The sequence below is a fragment of the Vombatus ursinus genome, unplaced genomic scaffold (genome assembly GCF_900497805.2).
Source record: "Vombatus ursinus unplaced genomic scaffold, bare-nosed wombat genome assembly UNPS02014778.1, whole genome shotgun sequence".
Lineage (NCBI taxonomy): Eukaryota > Metazoa > Chordata > Mammalia > Diprotodontia > Vombatidae > Vombatus > Vombatus ursinus.
Genome location: NW_020954556.1, coordinates 9,382,150 through 9,394,301, shown reverse-complemented (window position 1 = coordinate 9,394,301; position 12,152 = coordinate 9,382,150).

Sequence of the window (12,152 nt, the reverse complement as noted above, 5' to 3'; positions counted from 1 at the left end):
GTAGGGATTATTTCATTCTTTGTAATTATATGTAATTATAGTACCCAACACATAGTAGACATTTAATGAATACTTTTAAATTGGTATAGCACAAGGTGGTAATTATCAAAACTACTTGGCATTAGTTAAAAATAGAGAGATCAGTAGAACAGATTATGTATACAAGATACAGAAGAAAATGAACATAGTCTGAAATCATGGTTGCTACCCATGCACTTTAAAAATTTGCCTCAAGCATAGTAGATTTTTTCTTCATCCTCCTATTTTAATCCTATTTAAATTTAATTTAATTCTGTTTCAATCGTATTTCTTGTAAGCAACATATTATTGAATTCTGTTTTCAAATACATTCTGCCATCTTCTTCCATTTTATGGGTGAATTCATCTGATCCACATTTATAATTATGATTGTTAATTACTGATTTCCCTTTACCCTGTCCTCTAATTCTATACTCCCTCTTAATCCCATGTCTGTCTTCTCTTTGTTCCCTATTGAGTTTAATGTATTCCTACACAAAATCCTTCATGTGTGCGTGTGTGTGTACGTGTGTGTATATCTGTGTATATCTGTGCATATGTATATTCTAATTCTGGGACATTTTTACTTATGATTTCTTGAAATAAAGTATCCAAGTTTTTTTTCATGGTTTTCAGAGAGCTTGATGATTGCTAGATCATCTCTCTTTGACCTGTTTTCCAAATAAATTTTTTAAAATAGGAGACAACTTTTATTTTCTTTTATTTGTTTTTGGTCTTTTGACTTTGTTTTGATATTTTTTGTTATTTCATAGTGTGATCAATTTTTGTTTGGTCCATTTTAATTTTTAAGGAATTTGTTAATTTGGGTGAGATTTTGTACCTCTCATGCTAAACTGTTTATTCTACTTAAAATTCTTTCCTCTAGAACTTTCATTTCATTTCCAATTCTTTCTTCTCGTACTTTTATTTCATTTATAATATTATTTTAATATCATTTCAAAAAGTCTTGCATCATTTCTTTTATATTTTACTTTTCTTATTTTCTTATTTTTAATTAGCAAAAATTTATTTTCTTGTCCTCGTACCCCCCCACATTAAAAAAAGAAGAAGAAAAATAGATTTCATAACAAATATCTTGCTTCTTCTAGGAATTCTAGTAGACCTTGTGGCCAAGCTGTATTTGTGTGTGTGTGCGTGTGTGTGTGTGTGTGTGTGTGTGTGTGTGTTGCAGCTGTTGTGACATTATTCCCTTCTTTTATAGTTGTGTTTTGGGTAATCTGGATTCTTAGTATTTCTTTACTGTAGACATCTTTTGTTTACTCATCTTTTCCAGCCTTACTTCCTTAATTGGGACTTTGTGTAAGAGATAAGCTATTTCTGAAAAGAATGATGGGGCTTGCATTTGTTTTTGATCTATGTTATCTGGGGTCCTGCTACTGCTCCTTCCAGCTATTAGGTTCTGTGTTCTCCATAAACCTCAGGGAGAACTCAAGCTAGAGGGCTATCAACTTTCACAGCCCTGAGGCATGGCATAGTTTAGAGCATGGTCTGATCTATACACTCCCAGTTGGAGTTTTGCAGACCCTTGACTCCCATCAGGAGTCAAGGAAACCTAGTTATTGCAGACTCCACATGTTCCTAGCTAGTACTTGCTATGTACTCCACCCTGGGGTATGCTATTATAGGTTCTAGGTCTCTTTCCTCACCTCTGGTCTATATGATAGGAAACTTCCCTACACTGTGCTCCAAGGCCAGGATTTTCTGACTGGACCCCTTCTCTTATTCCCATAAGCTTATGAATTTCTCTTTGAACAAACACAGGCTAGAAATATGCACTTACCTGTCTTTTTTCCCCTTGGAATTCTTGATTATCATTCAGTCTGGTGCTCTTTTTTTTTTTTAATCCTTCCTGGAGTAGTTGTGTGAAAACTTGGTTGTTCTGAGGCCACTGACTCTGCCATCTTAAATTTCACTTCCTCTACAATAGCAGTATTATGAAGCGAGCCTGAGAAACACCACTAATATTTTCTCATTCTTCTTCTTAAATATTTCACTACTTTGATGGAACTGAAATAACATTTGTAGGAGCACTCCCTCTAATGGTGCAGGTAGCTACTTGTTCATGGTTTCTCATTCTGTGAGGTTATTGTCTATATCACCCTGGAAATCTTTCACAGAAGGACCCCCCTCCAACATGCTAGGGGTATCAGTTGTATAAAAATTATAATAGTGACAGAGCTTATGCCATGTAGTACTCTTGAAACTGAGCCGAGGAGCCCAGCCTCTTTGAGGGACTTAGGCGATGAACACTGAAAGACTTTAGCATGATGCAGTTATATCTTGGGCCCTTCAAAGCAGCAGGGGAGGGGGGCTGCATCAAAAAAGTTTGACCACTAAATCAAGAAGGGCTGCCTACTCAGTGGATTTTTAAAAAGAGAGACAACTGCAGCTCTCACTCTTTTTGTCTCCTGAATGTGTGATAGAACTCTTTCTCTGGGCCTTCCAGTGGTGACGCATAAGGAATCCTCTCTCCTCCATAGCTATGGTGGCTGCTCTCACATGGTAAGGATGGTTATGCTTCCCTGAGCCAGGACCTCAGGCCCCTCCTCTTCTGCTTTGGCCATTCTATGATGGATGTTTCTAGCCTCAGAGGCAGTATCTAGGGTTCAAAAGATTGGGAGCTCCAATATTCCTCAATCAGAGACGACCTTCAGGAGGAGTTTTCTTCAACTACGTTCTTCTTGGAGAAGGTGATCCTCACCACAAGGATGGGCCCAAACTTGATTGCCAAGCCCTGGCTTGACAGAATTCTTGGAATTTGGGGGAATTGTTTGGACAGGGAAGAACTGAGATGAAAGTAAAAAATGGCTATTCACCAGTCCTACAAAGTGACTCATGCTTTAAGTATCAACCTCCCTGAAGATTATAATAGAAGAGATGGGCTACCATTTCAAGTTGGAAGTCCTTGTCAGCGCAGGCTTTTGAATCTTTTGTGCATTTCTTTTGAGTGGAGGAAATCTCTGGTGTACCTTTTACATTGAGCACCTTTCTACTCCCTTTTGGGGAGACAATACACATGAGCCTAACCTAAGCTTTTAGTGATTTTCCCCAGAGCTCCAGGATGGAGGCATAGAGCCCAGCTGCTCTCTTTAGAGGCCAGGCTCTCCTAGGATTGAACCTGGTCTGAGCATGAGCTCAGAATCAGGGCTGTTAACAAGACAGGGCATCCTTAGTCCTCTAGGCCAATAGCAGTTTATTGGCTATCTATTGGATATTCCTTGCTCTAGCTATATGCTAGCCTTCTTCAGCACATTAATTGCACCCCTGGCTGATATGGAATCACAAGCATGCTTTCCAGAAAAGTTCTTGTGCTTGTTTTCTCATCCACCTCCATGCGGTTAGCTGTGCTGGGTCAGCTGGCCCCGCTATTGCTAATGCTTGACTTGCTTTGTCATATCCTCTAGGGTGAGGAGTAGAAGAGAGATGGGATTTATGGTATATATGAGAAAAAATGATAAAAATGTGTCCCTTTCTTCTACAGCACAATGTGTGGGAAGGAGGTCAGTATCACTGAAATTGGCTGGAACCTGTGCTCGATTCACAACAATGGAGACCACCCTGAAATTCAAAGGAAGGGAAAAAGAACTGGTAAGAATCATAGAATCTCTGAGTTGGAAGGCTCCTCAGATGTTATCTAGACCAAGGGTGGGGAACCTTCGGCTTCGAGGCCACATGTGGCCTTCTAGGTCCCTGGGTGCGGCCTCTTGACTGAGTCCAAGTTTTATAAAACAAATTATTTTATTAAGGGGATTTGTTCTGTGAAGTTTAGATTCAGTCAAAGGGCTGCACTTGAGGACCTAGAGGGCCACATGTGGCCTCGAGGCCCCAGGTTCCCCAACCCTGGTCTAGTCTAATCTATTTCTAAATAAGAACCGCCATTACATTATATTACCCCCAACAAGTAGTCATACAGCTTCTGCCTGAATTCCTCTATCTAGTTCCTTAGAACTCCTTATTTCATGAGAGCTGCCTGTTCTATTCTTAATATGCCCTTTCTAATGAGCTGAACCCTGCCTCCTTATAATTTCCACCCACTAATCCTACTTCTGTCCCCTGGGACTGAGCAGAACAAATCTAATCCCTGTTCCATGTGACAGTCCTTATAAATATCTAAAGAGAATGGCCTTTTCCTTCCTTCCTTCATTAATTAATTAATTTAATCATTTATCTATTAATTAATTTGTTTAATTATTTATTCTAAACAGTGACAATCAATAAAAATAAACATTCAAATACATATATCAAAAAAACCCAACCCCAAACCCAAACAAAAAAAAAAACCCAACACAAACAAATGTACATGAAATCATAAATTTCCACTATTTATATATAGAGCCTAAAGCACCACCACGCCCCCTACTCCCATCATTTAGGGCAGACATCCCCCATGGAATAACCATCCCAAGTTCAAGGTCCTCTTTAGGTCTACATCCCCTGAAACCATAACTCATTACTCCCTACCAATGTTTTTACTTTTAGTGGTTAGCCAGAAGGCACAATTAGTTCAAATGAAAAGCATTAATTGAAATGGCATAGTAGGAAAAATAGCACGAAACATTTTAACATTTCCCCCCTAAACCTGGGGCACATTCTCCCACAAATACGCACATCAGTTGGAAAAATACACACACATTGGGAATACATATGGTACACACATGGTATACACATAAGGAACATATGTGGCCAAGGTCCACACGGGGAGAGACGCCAACATTTCAGGGCCTCTTCTAGCAATGACATCAAACTGCTCTCTGCTGTTTTCCTTGTTTCTACCTATGGTCCTCCAATGTGTTGGTTATTTGGTCTCTCCCAGGTGCTGCTCATCCAGATGCGGTCTCTGCTGCCAGACACTGACATAGACCCCATAGATGCTGTTCCACTAGACGCTGCTCAGCCGGATGCCTGATTTCCAATGTCTCCAGTTTCTAGCTCAGCTGGGATCCATGGCTATCCCTTTCTGAAGGGATGAGCACGTGCTCCCAGAATTTTTAAAGTTTAAATCATAGGTTTGTATGCTTTTTATCCCCTCCTGGCTCTTTTAGAAAAGGCAGAGAGCCTTGTCTGGGACAGTAAAAACCCTCCGCTCTAGTTCTGCTATCTTTTTTCCCCCTTGAAGTCTTAACTGTGAAGTCTAGGCAGCCACGGAGGAAAGCGCTGTTGTCCAACTCTATGTGATCCCATGGACAAATGGGGTTTTCTTGGCAGAGATACTGGAGTGATTTGTTATTTCCTTATCTAGATCATTTTACAGATGAGGAAACTGAAGTAAAGTTAAGTGACTTGCCCAAGGTCACACAGCTAGTAAGTGTCTGAGACCAGATTTGAACTGAGGAAGCTGAGTCTTCCTGCCTCCAGACCCCACACTCTATCCACTATGCCACCTAGTTGCCCTGGAAAGCACTGAACTTGGAGTCAGAAAGCCTTGAATTCAAATCCTGATTCACATTTACTAGCTGTCTAATCTTGGGCAAGTCACTTTATCTTTCTCAACCTCAGTTTTCCCATCTCTAAAATGGAGATAATGACATTTACCTCACAAGGATGTTGTGAGTCTCAAATAAGATAAAACACGTAAAGTGCTCTATAAGCCTTAAAACGCTATATAAATAGTGTTGTTGTTCATTCATGTCTGACTCTTCATGACCCCATTGGGGTTTTTTTGGCAAAAATACTGAAGTGATTTTCCATTTCCTTTCCTAGCCCACTTTATAGAAGAGGAAACTGAAGCAAACAGGGTTAAGTGATATGCCCAGGATCACACAGCTAGTAAGTGTCTGAGGTCACATTTGAACTCAGGTCTTCCTGACTCCAGGCCGACTCTCTATTTACTGAACCACCTAGCTGCCCTATATAAATAGTAGCTGTTATTATGTTCCTACTGTAAGAGTCTCAGACCCAGACACCAAGACCTTCACACCAGAATAGGATTCTCTTAGGTGGCAGAGTGGATAGATCAGCCGGCCTGGTGTGAGGAAGAGCTGAATTCAAATCTAGCCTCAGACACTTATTAGCTTTGTGACCCTAGGCAAGTCATTTAATCCTGTTTGCCTCAGTTTCCTCATATGTAAAATGAGTTGGAGAAGGACATGACAAAGCACTCCAACATCTTTGCCAAGAAATCCCAAATGGGGTCAGAAAGAATCCAAATGACTGAAAACGACTAAACAACCACTGAAACAAAATTTGCTAATATGTTCAGATTTAATCTTCCCTTTGCAGTCCTTTACCCACTCCAGGTGTTTGGGTCCCCCTATCATGGGGATATCTTACCCCAGCTTATGGTAAACATTATATTTACCTCCCAACTTTAATCACTGAAGGCTAGACTGTAAGCCAGGTAACAATTACATGACCAGTAACTATTAAAAACATGTCCAGAGCTTGGGGCTCCCCAGTTTTAGAGCCCTAAGCATCTTTCATTCTCTCATGTACATGAATTGGTTCATTGTCTCTGCTTTTTTCCTAATTGCTTTCCCGGCCTTTTTATATGTCCCACATGGCCTGCAAAAGCCTGAAAGGATCTTTATGGCACATCCCTTCATTCAGTTTTTTTAAAAATTTCTAAACTATTTTTAATGAAATAGCAAAACAAACAACCTATTTCTTTCCATGAACCATTCTGAACTCCTTTTTTCCTATGTATTTTTCCAGATTGTCACTTGTTTTTATATAGTTACAGTCAGCTTATATATTGTTTAATTCTGTGATCTTCATTGCGTCACTTCATACATCTTCCTATAGTTTCTTGTAGTCTTCATATTTGCCAACTCTTACAATGCAATAATTCCATTACATGCACGTACCTCAATTAGGTTAACCATCGTCCACTTTTCAGATACATGGATTGTATCAGTTGTTTGTTTGTTTGTTTGTTTTTTACAAATTATGTCACTAAGAATATTTTTCTATTTTGTCAATAACATCCTTAGGGTAGAGTTCTAGTAGTGGCTTTACTGGGACAAAGGATTTGAACAGTTTTGCAGAGTTTTTCAAAAATCTTGTTTTTCAAAAATAAGGCACAATTCACAACTCTATCAGCAGCATAATAGTCTGTCTACTTTCTAAGTCATGCCCGTATTGAATTTTATAATTTTTAGTGATTTTTTAAAAAAAAGTATTGCAAGGTAATGCCTCAGTTTTGCTTTAATTTTCATTTCTCTGATTAGGGCTTAAATTTTTTTTCAAGGAATTATGTGTAATTTCAGGTTCTTTTCAGTCCATTCATATCCTTTGACCACTCATCTATTACCCCTGATGTTTTCTCTTCTCCTGGTTAAATATCCTTAGTCTTCCAATACTTCCTACTTTTTCATTTGCTATAATTTGGTATTCCCATCACATTCTAGCCACTCTCCTTTTTTCAGAAGACTATACCTCTGCTAATGTAGCCAATGATAAAATGAGCTTTGTGGGCTGCTACATCACACGATTGAACTGCAATCTGTTAAATCCCTTAGATTTGGGTATGAGATTTTTTTTCATATGAGTAGCTCTCCAATCATCCCTCCCCAAAACCTGTTATATTTATCCCAAAAAAACCTCATTTCATTAAATTCAACTCAGTGTTTCAGCCTACTGAGATTATTTTGGATCATAATTCTGTCTTCCAGTGTATTAGTTACTCCTAGTTTTGTGTCATTTGCAAATTTCATAAGCAGTAACATCTATGGCTTTATCCAAGCCATTGATGAAAAATATTGAATGGGACAAAACCAATGAAAGAACCTATAGAACACTATTATAGACATCCCTATAGATTGACATCAATCCTTTATGTCAACTCAATTCTGAATCTGCCTAATTGTATCATTACTCAGCCCACACCCCTTTATCTTGTCTATGAGGACATTGTGGAAAAATTTGTTAAATGTCTCGTTGAAATCCAAGCATAATATGTCTGCATAATTCCTTTGGTCTCCTAGTCTAGTAACTATTCAAAAAAGTGAGATTAGTCTGGCATGACTTGTCATTAGTGAACCCATTAAGGGTCATCTATAGCAATCAACATTTCCCATTCTAAGTACCTAGGAACCATCCATTTAATCATCTATAATCTGTGTATTAATTGGATCCTGGCTCTTGACTCTGTGAACCCAAATAGAGATATACTCTTGCTGGTGGAAGGGAGAGAAGGAATCTCTAGTAAACTGTCTTTAACTCATGCCTGCACCTCAGCTTTTCCCGAGGAGCATCAGAATTTGGCTCATGTCCTTTTCCAAAACAGCCCTCACCTCCTCTGCAAGCACTCTGACTAAAAATATCTCAAATATATAATTTATAGGGTACTGTATTTTTAAGTCAACAGAAAATATAGAATGGGCTCACACTTGAATGCTCTGCAGTCAATAAAACTCTTTTCCTCTGCCTCAGGTCAAGCAACGCTCCCCTAATAAGGACCCACTTTCCTTCTGACCTTCTCAATCTGGATGACTCACATCCTAAAAGGATGGAGTCAAGTTGTTCCTTAGTACTCTACAATGCTGGTCCTTCTTCCCCTTTGTAGTTGTGAAGATGGTCAAACCTGCTACCCCGTCTCCATATCTGGGTGAGGGTGCATGTTTCTATCTCCTTTCCCACCTTCTTTCATCAAGGATCCAAATCTCTTCTCTTCTGTTGAGTCTCCATGTATCTTGCTTGTCTCTGTATGGTGCCAGCCCTATGAGCAAGTGTAGAGCCCATGTCTGCATCCAACTCAAATTCTCTTTATATATCTGTGTCTCCTCATTTGTCTATGTGTCCTCACTCTCAGATATCCCTCGTAGTCATTTCCCACCTTTCTTTCCCAAGTCCAGGGGAGTGCCATGCTCTTTGACTTCTTTTCCTGTGAGGAGCACTTTCATCTTTTTGCTATCTGCTCTCTCAGGAGATCCTCTCTGGAGTTTTTGGTGTTATCTCCCTCAGGAAGACCTCTCCTCTCTGACACTCTTCTCTAGTCTACATCTCTTTTTAAACCATCTCTACAGCAAGTCCAAGAGTTGAATGTATGGACTCTGTTGTAGCAGAGTTGGCAATTTGGGTGATACTCATTATTGTTACAACCCAGAATCTGTGAGCTTGAGTCAGTGCCAAAAAAAAAAGGCCTCAGTGGAGGAAAGAGGACAAAAGACATACCTTGTCCAGGGAATCTACACCTCATCTAGTAAGCAGTAGGGAGGGGAAGATTACTTGACTTTTTTTTTTTTTTTGGCTTCATATCTGGGGATTCAAGCAAAAACAGGTTGAATTCATTTTTTAAGAATGGATATTTTGTTTTCTTGGTCTTTAGCTGTCAAATCTATACTATCCAATTGAAAACTGGAGAAACATTTGCCCATTCTGGGTCTTGCGGCACATCTCCCCTTCTCCGTGAGACCATCTACATTACCACTCTCAGGAAGGAATCACAGTTAAACTCATAGAGCAGGGAGGCAGCAATTGCTGCTAACAGGCCTAATAAGGGGACCAGCTTCATCTACTCCAAGGCTGCCTTGGAATTATATAAAAACATTTTTAAAAAAGGAAAGCCAAGGCCTCCAGGCTCATGTTCCCTAAATTGACCTTTATATTGTTATTGTAGAAATGAGTGTGTTGACAGGAAGAATGGGCAAGTAAGACCTCTTTGTGGAAGAACAGTGAAGTTCTAAGAGATCTGTTGACCTGGTCATGTTTATTTGTATATCCATATTCATATTCCCCTGTGTTGGGCTGAATGGTAATCCAGTGATGGATTGACTTTGCTTTCCTAAAAGCAGCCTAGCTCCTTAGGGAGAGGTCCACCATCAGTAGGATGACCACTAAGTGATGAATTCTTTGGCCACGGCAGCCCATGAAACAAAGGAAAACACAGACTGGCCCTTAACCCTGTGGCTTTCTTGAATCAGCAGAGGCTGAGGGGTGGAAAATGGGGTAGAAGATGCTAAGAAATCAAGTTTTTAGACTATCTATAAACATCAACTTAACCATTGGCACTCTAAATGTGAAGGCTGCATTCAATGACTACAATATTTTTGGAAGAAATGAATCATATCAACATTTGACATTTTCACTTTAAATAAAAACAGAGGATATAAGAAAGTTGTGGCTAATGGAAGGATGGTTTGAAGATTCTCCTGGAAGAGACACATAAAGGAGTTGGCAGAGCTGATGTTATCACATGTCCAAAGACAACGAGAAACATCATTTCGTGGGACATTTGATCAGTTTCTTTTGCACTGCTCGTGGTGAGCATGAGCAAAAGGAACACCACGAAGATGTAATTGCACCAATATCTTTCACAGAAGATGAGAAAGAAAAATTCTATGATGAACTCATTGAGACCCTCTAAATCACTGATTCTTAAATTTTGATGTTTATAGACCCCTTTGGCAATCTGGCTAAGCTCATAGACTTTTCTCAGAATAATGTTTTTACAGGCATAAAATAAAGCACATAGGATTACAAAGGAAACCAATTATGTTAAAATAGTTACCAAAAAATTAAAATAATAATAGCTACCATTTATGTAGTGCTTTAAGGTTTGCAAAGTGTTTTACAAATGTGATCTCATTTGATCTTCACAACAACCCTAGGAGGTGGGTACTATTATTATCTACATTTTACAAGTGAGGAAATTGAGGCAGACAGAGGTTAAGTGACTTACCCAGGTTCACACAGTCAATAAGAATCTCAAGCAGGATTTGAACTCAGGTCTTTCAGATTCCAATTCTATCACTCTACCCAATGTGCCACCAGACTGCCTCTAATGCAAATTCATAGTCCACAATTTAAGAACCTTTGCTCTAAATTAAATCAACATATACTTTAATAGTCAATGCCTTCAATGCAAAGATGATGACAGGAAAAGATCTAAATACCTCGGAAAATATGGCTCAGGATTAAGAAAGAAAAGAGGCCAAAGGCTCGTGTCTATAAGAATGGGATTTAGAGATGTTAAACATGGCAAGCATAGAACAAAAATCACCAAAAATTAAACTATCTTAACAGATGGAAAAAGGCTGGTCACCAATGTGGTAGTCATTTCCAAATCAGCTATTTTGCCATCAACTTATTGGAGCAAAGGTCAAAATCAGTGCCAGATTAGAATTTTTTAAAAATGAGAAGATATAGCATGCAATTAAAACAACTCCAATCTGACCTATTTTTAAAAATTATTGAAGAAACTGCACTGCAAAGAGTCTAAAAGAACCTAGAAATCTACTCAGCCAGCAAATACATGATCTCCTAGCCAAGGGGGAAAGATATTGCAGCCAAAGGCAATACTTGTTCAGAATATAAAATCTTGTTGTAAAATCTTAGGGAGGAGATGAGCGGAAGACTATGGGCAGTACTATTTCATAAAACAGCAAAAAGCAATAGAGAGAAAAACAAATTTGATGAGAGCTTGGTGAGAGACTGAGTTAAGTCAGGAGCCAAGAGCACTTAAGAATGAAATTGGACAGACCTCTCCCCACCCTCAAACCCAACCCCCCTAAAAAAATGGAAAAGATCTATTGAGTTCTCTAACAAATTCTTTTTCTCCATCAGTGAAAGACCACATTTGGACTTAAATACAATTCCCGATGCTGTATGATAAAATAAAAATGGCAGTGGGAAGAAAAAAGGATGGGAAGGATGGCTGGACCAAACTAAGAATACACAGAAGTCAGTTCTGAATAGGCATAATTTCAAGGCTGTTCAGGGATAAAGTGTTCCAGGTATCTTAAAGTAAGAGAAAGTAAACACTTGAAAGAATAATGGATGTTATTGCTATTAAAAAAATTAGTTAAGAAAATATCATTATCTACCCACCTGTTATGAAAATGATCTACACATATATTAAGAAAATCCTTGATGAAAGTATCAGAAGAAAATGGACAGGTTTTCACAAACAATAATTTTTCATATTTCAAGCTCTAGCACACAGTAGAGACCTCTAATCACTCGAAAGAGTTCAGCCTATCCATATCGGAAAAAAGAAAAAAAAAGAAAGAAATCAAGAGGATTAAGAGTGGCTATTATCTAGACCAGAGGTATTAAACACAAGTGGAACACTCCCAACCAGATTAAAATGTAACAGGGAAACATTTAACAAAATGAATAAAAACACATAATAAATAAATAAATAAATAAATAAATAAATAAATAAATAAATAAAT